This window comes from Leopardus geoffroyi, chromosome C2 (assembly GCF_018350155.1).
Source record: "Leopardus geoffroyi isolate Oge1 chromosome C2, O.geoffroyi_Oge1_pat1.0, whole genome shotgun sequence".
NCBI lineage: Eukaryota > Metazoa > Chordata > Mammalia > Carnivora > Felidae > Leopardus > Leopardus geoffroyi.
The window spans coordinates 78,279,067-78,287,944 of NC_059333.1; positions in this window are offsets into that span (position 1 = coordinate 78,279,067).

Sequence of the window (8,878 nt, forward strand, 5' to 3'; positions counted from 1 at the left end):
CTTTCCTGGTCATATATAAATGTGACATTGCAGGACCCGTTCATGCAGGACCCCTTGATGAAAGCCACTTATTGGCAGTCTCCCTATATTATTAGGCTATTACGATTTTGCTTGTGACACGTATCCCACAAGAGAGTCCAAATGCTGCTTCTCCAACAATGCCTTAGGTCTCTCTAATCAAAAGCATCTCTCTACTCTCTACTCTCCTAAGTAATTCATACCGTAATCTCTCCCTGCAAGGCCTTACTGACATTTGTTTGTTTCTTCATCTTCTACTACCTTCTCCCTAAATTCTAGACTATATGCACCTGAAGGACAAGGGCTAAGTCTTACACCTATATTGATCCTTGAGCCCAGAACACATTAGAAATGATGGCCTTTCAAGCATTGACACCGGTTTTATTCAACCATTTCAGAAGAGGCAGCACGAATCAGAGGAAAGAGCAAAGATTTTAGAGTCGGGAAAGTGGTATTTCACTCCTGGTCCTTCTACTTACTCTCTGCATGGGCTTGTTCAAATTAGTTCAAATATTCAGACCTCTGTAACAAATTTGAATTGAACCCGTAACATGGCAATGTCATCCCTTAACTTGACAGGACTGCATGAGGGCAGAAAAATCTGTTGTAAAAATAAGCCTCAAGAAATAGTAGCCGATGTTATGATTATGTTTATGACTATTATTTGTCTCTATGGAATGCACCTATCTGTACTGTGGAAAGTGATATAAAAATGGATTGGATCTAAATTTGTGATACGGATTTTTTTTCCTGGCCCAAGGTAATGAGAATATGTCACAGAGAAAGATGTTTGTAGATGAGAGGTAAACATGGGAGCCTTAACTTTGTTAAAATGTTTGATTTATAAGTATACACACACAGTGGTTTGTAGCAATTATGAAAAAAATGTTAACAATCATAATTTCTGTGGTGTAGTTACATGGACAGGTATCACACTACTTTTAAATTTTTTCATACTTTTAAAAGTACAAATACTATGTATGATAAAAAAGAAAAATAAAGCTCACTTCTATGCACACCATAAGGCTTAAGGTATTCTCTGTTGATACTAAGTATTTTTTTTTTCCTTAATAGGAAGCATATCTCTGGTAAGCCAGTGGCCAATCAAGGAGAAGCTAGAGTAGGTGTCAGTGGAGTTTCAAGCTCTGGGAAGAAATCCAGAGGAAGATGGAAAGAGCAGGTGAGATCTGAAATCTGAGGGTTATACCCCAGCTGGGGATTGGAACCCCCAACCATCACAGCTCTTTCCTTTCTATAATAGACAGGAGCCAAACAGTAGCTATTGCATTGTGTAGTGTGTTTGAAAAGACAACCTTCAATATGTGTATGAAGATAAACTTTGAATATGCCATGTAGCTTTGAATCTCTTCACCTTTTTCCTTCCTTTTTCTGAAAGCCATTTAGGGAAAGAACAACATAAGAACTGTTTTTCCTGTGTATTATAACTGAAAGAAATCCATCAAATCTTTCCCAAATACTTAGTATGTTTTCAACACTTTACTTAGAAGTTGAGATAGAAAACTATAAAACGATCACTGTGCAGGAAACACTTTCAAGAGATACATGGCCACCAAAACCCAAACAACAACAACCACAACCACATTGTGGTAACACCCATAGAAGCAGGGGTGATATTCAAACCATTTATCCAGCCATACCGAATGTGCACAGACCTCTCAGAATGTACACACTGACCGAGAATGGGTGCCTGCCCTAAAAAAATTAATGTTAACTGTTCTGAGGCAGGAAGGATCATTCTTGCATCAAGGAGTATCTGGGTTTTAAAGGCATTTTTGACAGTGTAGTTGGCAGCCATCTATTCTATTTGTTTTGTTTTCTATTTCACTTTTTACTTTCTCTTTTTTTTCCCCCGAGAGTAAGAGAAGTGTTATGTTCTACATCACAACAACTATAATGCTTTCTAGTGGTCAGAAACAATCCCCTGCCAAAAATCAAAATGAATAGCAGAGGTCGTCTGAACTGTGTCACAGAAACAGGAATATAAGCCAGGGCTACAGAGTCATACCTATGGCGGATAATCAATGAAGCTTGGTTGTGGAGGTGATGTTTCAAGAGTTAATCTTGAAAGCTGGGTCATCTTAAAGATAGATAAGGAGATGAGTGAGAGTGAGGTCAATGCATTCTATTGGAAAGAATAGTGTATCAAGGCACAGAAGCATGAAAATTCAAAGATTGTCTTTTCATTTTATAGTTCTCAAGTGACTAGTGTTTTGAGGTTCATCAGTGAACAACACACAGAAGCCTGTCTAGTCAAATTACATTCTAGCAGGGAAAGTGGTATAGGCAGAATTGGTTGGATGACATTAGACTTGAAGAGTGAACGAGTGGCGGACTGTAGATGGGCTTTATCTTATCAGCAATGGCCAGCAGTTGAAGGGTTCTCCCTCCACTAAGGGATCTGGGTGCATTGGAGATAGCCTGGGGGGTGACAGATTCTGGAACTGCCTAGCACAAGACCACAGGCATCTGCTTTCTGGATGTGTGTTTGTGTTCCTCCCAAGAGGAGTGATCCACTGAAAAATTATTTGCTAATTTAGAGATAGTAGTACCATCTACTACTCTGAAATGGAATGAAGGACTTGGTGTAACCCTTGGCTTTACCCCTACCTAGCTTTGTGAACTTGGACATGGATGTGACCTCTCAGAGCCTCAGCTCTTACCTGTAAACTATAACTAATAATGTTCGCTCTGCCTATTACATAAGACTGTAGAAGTCAAAAGAGGCAATTTATATGGAATTTCTTAGAAAACTTTGAATCAGTGTATATGAAGAATAGAAAGATTTCAAATTTATTTGTGTAATCAATCATAAGATCCTTTACCAGATTTCCTTTATCTTTGTTTTTCTTAATTTTCTGCATATATATGTATACATATATATATATATATATATATATGAGAGGAGCTGTATATATATATACACACATATATATGTATATATATACAGTATATATATATACTACATATATATGTACTACATATATAGTATTTTATATACATGTATATTTCATATACATATATATGATTACATATCATTTCTACATTATATATACACACACACATATATATGTATATGTATATATATATATGTATATATATATATATATATATATATATATATATATTTCCCCCCGAGAGATTAAACCAGGATGCCTCACCTGGGAGAGACATGTTATGGAGAGATATTGTCCTGGAAAATACCTCAGCTGTTGCACAATTCTTTGCTTTTATCCCAGAAACTCCCACAGCTTTCCTCGAAATGGTATTAATTCTTATGGCGTCTTAATTTTATGTCAGTATGCAGCCCTGTGGTCTTCCTCAAGTGGTGGGCTACCTCGTGTAGAAGTACACACTTCTAGAATATTCACGGTAGTAAAAAAGAGCTCTCCTCCTCTAATAGGGCTAGAAAAGAACAAGACCTACCTGTCTTGTCCAAGGATTCATATAGCTCACAGCAGAGGGATGACTAGAACTTGAGCTCTGTACTCTAGAGTCCTTGTAGTTCAGCTCCTCTCATTTCTATCCCTAGCACATTCTCATCATCTCAGATTTGGATTCCTGATGCATATGAACAAGAAGTGGAAAAGAAAACTTAATGTCTTCCTTCCAAAGTGTGGGAGGGTCTTTCTCAGAGAAAGCCTGCAAAATTTTGAAACTCAGACTAGGAGTTTTTTAATCTGGTAGGTTCCCAGGATTCACCTATGACAGATACATAAAAGTCTTTTCATAAATACATAATAGAATAGAATAAAATAAAGTAAAATAAAAGCCTAGAGACCATTAACTATGCTTTAGGCTTTTTAGATTTTTTGTAAAGCTTATTTACTTATTTTGAGAGAAAGAGAGAGAGCTCACACAAGCAGGGGAGGGGCAGAGAGAAGGAGAGACAGAATCCCAAGCAGGCTCTGCACCATCAGTGCAGAGCCTGTGAAGAACGTCTTGAGCTGTGAAGATCTCTTGAGCTGAGATCAAGAACTGGACACTTAACCAATTCACCATCCAGGCACCCCTGCTTCAGGCTTTTTAAAATAATGCTTTGCAGGTATTAACTCATCTAGTTCTCACAACAAAGTTACAAGGTACCACACTGCCCCCATTCTACACATGAGGCTCATTAGGCAAAGAGAAGTTAAGGAGCTTTCCCAAAGTCACCAGCTGGCAGTGGGAACATAGAGGGTCCTACTGCACAGCTAAGTCCTTGTTCGTATTTCCTACACACACTTCAATGCAGACACCGGTTTGCCATAGTGTGGGAGAGACGATACATCCTCATGAACGTCAAGCATTCTCGGGCTTCAGGGGATTGTCCAGCTGGGAAGGACACTTGCCTCAGTTTCTCTAGGAGAGGGTAGGCTTAAAGTAAGAATGACAACGTTCTGCCATTAAGGACTACCTAGGTTTTTCGAAAGGAATTTTTGGGAGACAGGCCATGGAACTGGCTATAATTTTTTTTCCTTAAAAAATTTTGGGTAAGCAGAGAAGTTGTTAATCCTTAATCCAAGTACTGCAGTGAATATTCTTTTTTTTTTTTTTTTTTTTGCATTCAAAACCAAAACCAAAAAAAATCAAGAAGATCAAAGCAAGTGTAAGAGGTGCTTTGCACCATGAGCATAAAAGCCACAATTGGTTCCAACACTCCCAGAGTGCGAATTCCAGAAAGTGCTTTAGGCCAGGAGTATTTGTGGCTAAACAAAAGCACGGGGGTGGGAAAACAGTAAAGCAACTACAGAGGGAGAGAAAGATCCATTTGTAGGCAGCACCCAAAGTATTCATTGCCAAATTACGCTGAGAAAGAGGATCAAAAAGAACAAGAACAAGGGCTTAGCTGTGGCATGGAAAAGAGACCTCTTCTAAGCAGAGGTTGTCTTGTGTTGCACTAAAAGTGGGAAAGGAAGGTTGGGACTAGCAGTTCTTTGTTAGTGGCTAGTTGGATGCAGCCTTGCTGTGAGATGCGGGATAGTCCTATTTCCTGCCTGGACCTCGGTTTCCTCCTCCAGAAAATGAGGAAATTAGACCCGATGATTCCTAAGTTCCTTTTGGTCTATACCTCTAATATCATAGTGTTGTGTTTTTCTCCACCCTGACTTGTCCACAGTGCTTTGCAACAGACCAAAAAGTATCAAGGGAAGCTGAGCAATCTTTTGGACAGGAATCATCGAGGGAACCCTCAGCACCAAAGCCCATGTACCACTTCTGTGCAGACTTTTGCCGATCTCAGCCTGTCCGTCTGATTCTCATACCTTAACAAAGTTTTTACTTCTGATTCTCTCACTGTGAATGCACACGACCCATTCCACATGAGAAAGAGTGCCTGGTATTACACAAGAGTACCATGGAAATAATTGGGATGGAGTTCATAAGAAAATAGTCTTTTCAGCCAAGAGACAGGAGCTCTTTTCCTCAGGAAAGGAAAAAAAATGCATTATAATCATGGGAGAGAGGCAGACATTCACCACTCCTGCCACCCTCACCAAGGAAGGTCAAAGTGTTAAAGAGGCTGTGATGATGAGCAAAGACTGTGGTATTGTACCCCAGGACAAGAAGTAATGAGGCTGAGGAGATGAAAGACGGAGGGGAGAGGCAGCCAAGCTACGTTCTCATGAATAGGATATTATATGAGGGAAGAAGAAAAAGGGCAGTATATGAAAACACAGAACTCCCATTGATTACTGAATCCTGATTGAACACTAGCCAGCTAGGGGACACCATGATGCCTTCTGCCAAGTCCTGGTAAGGCTACACTTAGACATGACTTCCTGTCCTGCATGTGACTCTTGAAGTTATCACAGGTCTGAAGGTAGGGGTCGATATGAATGGAGGCAACTGCCTCCAAGGAATGGCCTGAAGTTCTTGACAAAGTACGAATAACCCTGGAGCCCTATCCACCGTAGAGGGAATCACGACTCTTCTGGGAATATCAGGTGTGCACAGAGAATGAAATACCATGTGGATGTCTCTGGTAGTGAAGAGAGGGAGTTAGGCAATGAAATGGGACTGTTCCAAAGAGAATTTTCACATCATTTTGCTGAGTTTGTGTTGCTTATGAGTAAACCAGGTAGGGTGAAACACTTTAGGGTCCCTGAAAAAGCAAAAGACAAAGGGAAAAGATGGGCCCCTGTCCCAAAAGTAGTAAAAGAAAAATACACACACACACACACACACACACACACACACACACACACATTCCCAGTGGCCTGAGAATCACTCTGAACACCAGGTGTTAGACTTCCTAGGGCTTTCTCCTGCCTGGGTGAGTTTCACAAAGGTGAATTTCCTAGAACATTATTTTAAAAGAATATTGGATATTTATGAATACCAGGATTTGTTTCACTATACCAAACACACTGGTACCTTGATGACACTCCAGTTTTAGAATCCTTGGGCACAGATGTTCTGAACATATCCAAAATGCGTCTGGCAGGAGGCCCTGTAGAATGACACAGCAGAATTTCTATTTATTTCACAGCCCAGAATCTGACAATGGGTTGCTCTTTGTGTTCTTTTTCTTTTCAATCTCATTTAAAATCAGGCTTTTCTAAACCCTAGGTATCGTGAGTGCTTTCAAGTTCTTTCTCTTTTAGGGAGGTATTGGTTAATTGACAAAAAATTAGATACAGTTTGATGCAGACCTAGCTGAAAAACAGTAGGGCAGGATGACCAACTTATAAAAGGTAGTACCTAGAGTTTAGAAATATAAAACCATTATTCCAAATCATTATGATTTCTTTTACAGACAAAATCATGGTATTCCTCAAATTCTAGAGCAAATGTCAGATGAGTTAAAGTACCATAAAATTCTTACTATACTATCTGCGGCTCCCTATGCAAAACTCTCTTTGCTAGAAATCTCTTCCTGTCTCTTGGCCTTCAGCACGTAGCTTTTACTCAAATTACAAAATACTATACCCTCCAAGGTCCTAGACCGAGAATTCTGATCACAATTGCAAAGGAGAAACCTACCTGCCAGTACTTGTCACCCACTTGGCACACTGATTCAGGATCAGTGTGCAGAATTACAAATCTCATAAATTTCAAGTGCACACCCAACACTGACTCTAAAATCTATACTTTAAACTCATGAACTATTCATATATATATACATATATACATATACATATATATACATATGTACATATATATATACACATATATATATGTACATATGTATATATATGGCTTTGTGACTGTAATTTGTCTTAAAACTATAACCTTATATCTATTTTGGCAGACTTGTTTCAGGACACTCTTAAGCTCTCTTTAACGGATATTGCTGAAATATGTGCCAGAGGTTCACAACCCTCAGATTACAGATGCGAAGGTGAGGTGCAGAAAATCAAGCACCTGGCCCCTGTCACCAGACTTACTTCAGTGTAGTGTTCTTTCAACCCCATCTCTTTGTATTTCCATGAAAACCTATATATCTGTGTAACCATTTTTTAAAATGTTCATTTTTGAGGGAGAGCGCGAGCAGGGGAGGGGCAGGGAGAGGGGGACAGAGAATCTGAAGTGAGCTCTGCGTTGACATCAGAGAGTCCAGTGCAGGGCCTGAACCACGAGATCATGACCTGAGCCCGAGTTGGATGCTCAACCAACTGAGCTACCCAGGTGCCCCTCTATAGAACAATTTCTGATATGAGCCTGAAGCACCAGGAGAAAAGACAATGTCAATCAAGCTCGGAAAAATAATGGACACTACGGCTTTTGGGGGTACAAAGAGGATGCTGGGAAATCTAAACTTAAGGCTAGAAGTCCCTTATGTGCTAGTTTATCTTATAAGAGAACCATAGAATATGTAAGAGAAAGAGTCATTGAAGGGAGGATGCCAATCTGTGGGTGCCCTGATTCAAGATTAAGAGTATCTTCCCTGATTCAGGAAGGCTCGATTATGTACCCACCACTCACGTGTAGCCCTTTATTCTATACTTTTATTTTGCTATCAGAAGTGCCTTGTATACCAACTGGCATCCCTGGGTTACCTTCCTAAAGAATCCGAACAGTACACCCAAAAGCAGAAATATGGTCCTCAGAAGTCCTATGCAAATCGGGTAAATTTTGGTGCACACGAATTATTAAAGAATAATGACTCATGTTTTTTTAGAAACACAGGATGGGCAAGCTCTTGTCACCAAAATTTACATGGAGAAATTCTACTTGCTGAATAATTAACTATATGAGTACCATATATCCTTTGTATCCCTAGAACTATATTGCTCAACCATTGAGTCTTTTGTTTGAGAAAATTCATCTAGGAGATTATCACATGAAAACTCAGTCTGACATTTAACTTAATCAACCTCACCATCAACATTAGAGTCCAAAGTGGCACTGTCTGTTTATATTCATCTCCTTATTTAACAATTTTGAAACACCTTTTTATGTCAATTTTTTAATTTCTTTAATTTCTTTAATTTCTTTCTTTATGGGGATCAAATGAAAGATTATGAATTCTTAGAAAAAACTAAAAACAGACTACAAAGATGAGACTACAAAGACCACTATCCCTTCTTGAAAGATGATGCAGTACTTTAGAGCAACATGGCAAGAAAACTAGAAATTAGGCAACAGTAAATTCATCTCACTACCTTTCTGGGTTTCTTATTGCATCATCTTTCTGGGCCAGCTGTCTAATAAGACTGTAATGAAAGTCACTTGTATAATTTTACCTCTTCTAATGGGCACATAAAATATAAAAATAAACAGATAAAATTAATTCTAATAACATATTATTTAATCCACAATATCTTTTAACACGTAATCAACATAAAAATTATCAATGAGATATTTCATATTCTTTACTTTTATTAAGCCTCTGATATCAAATATATATTTTTCACTTACA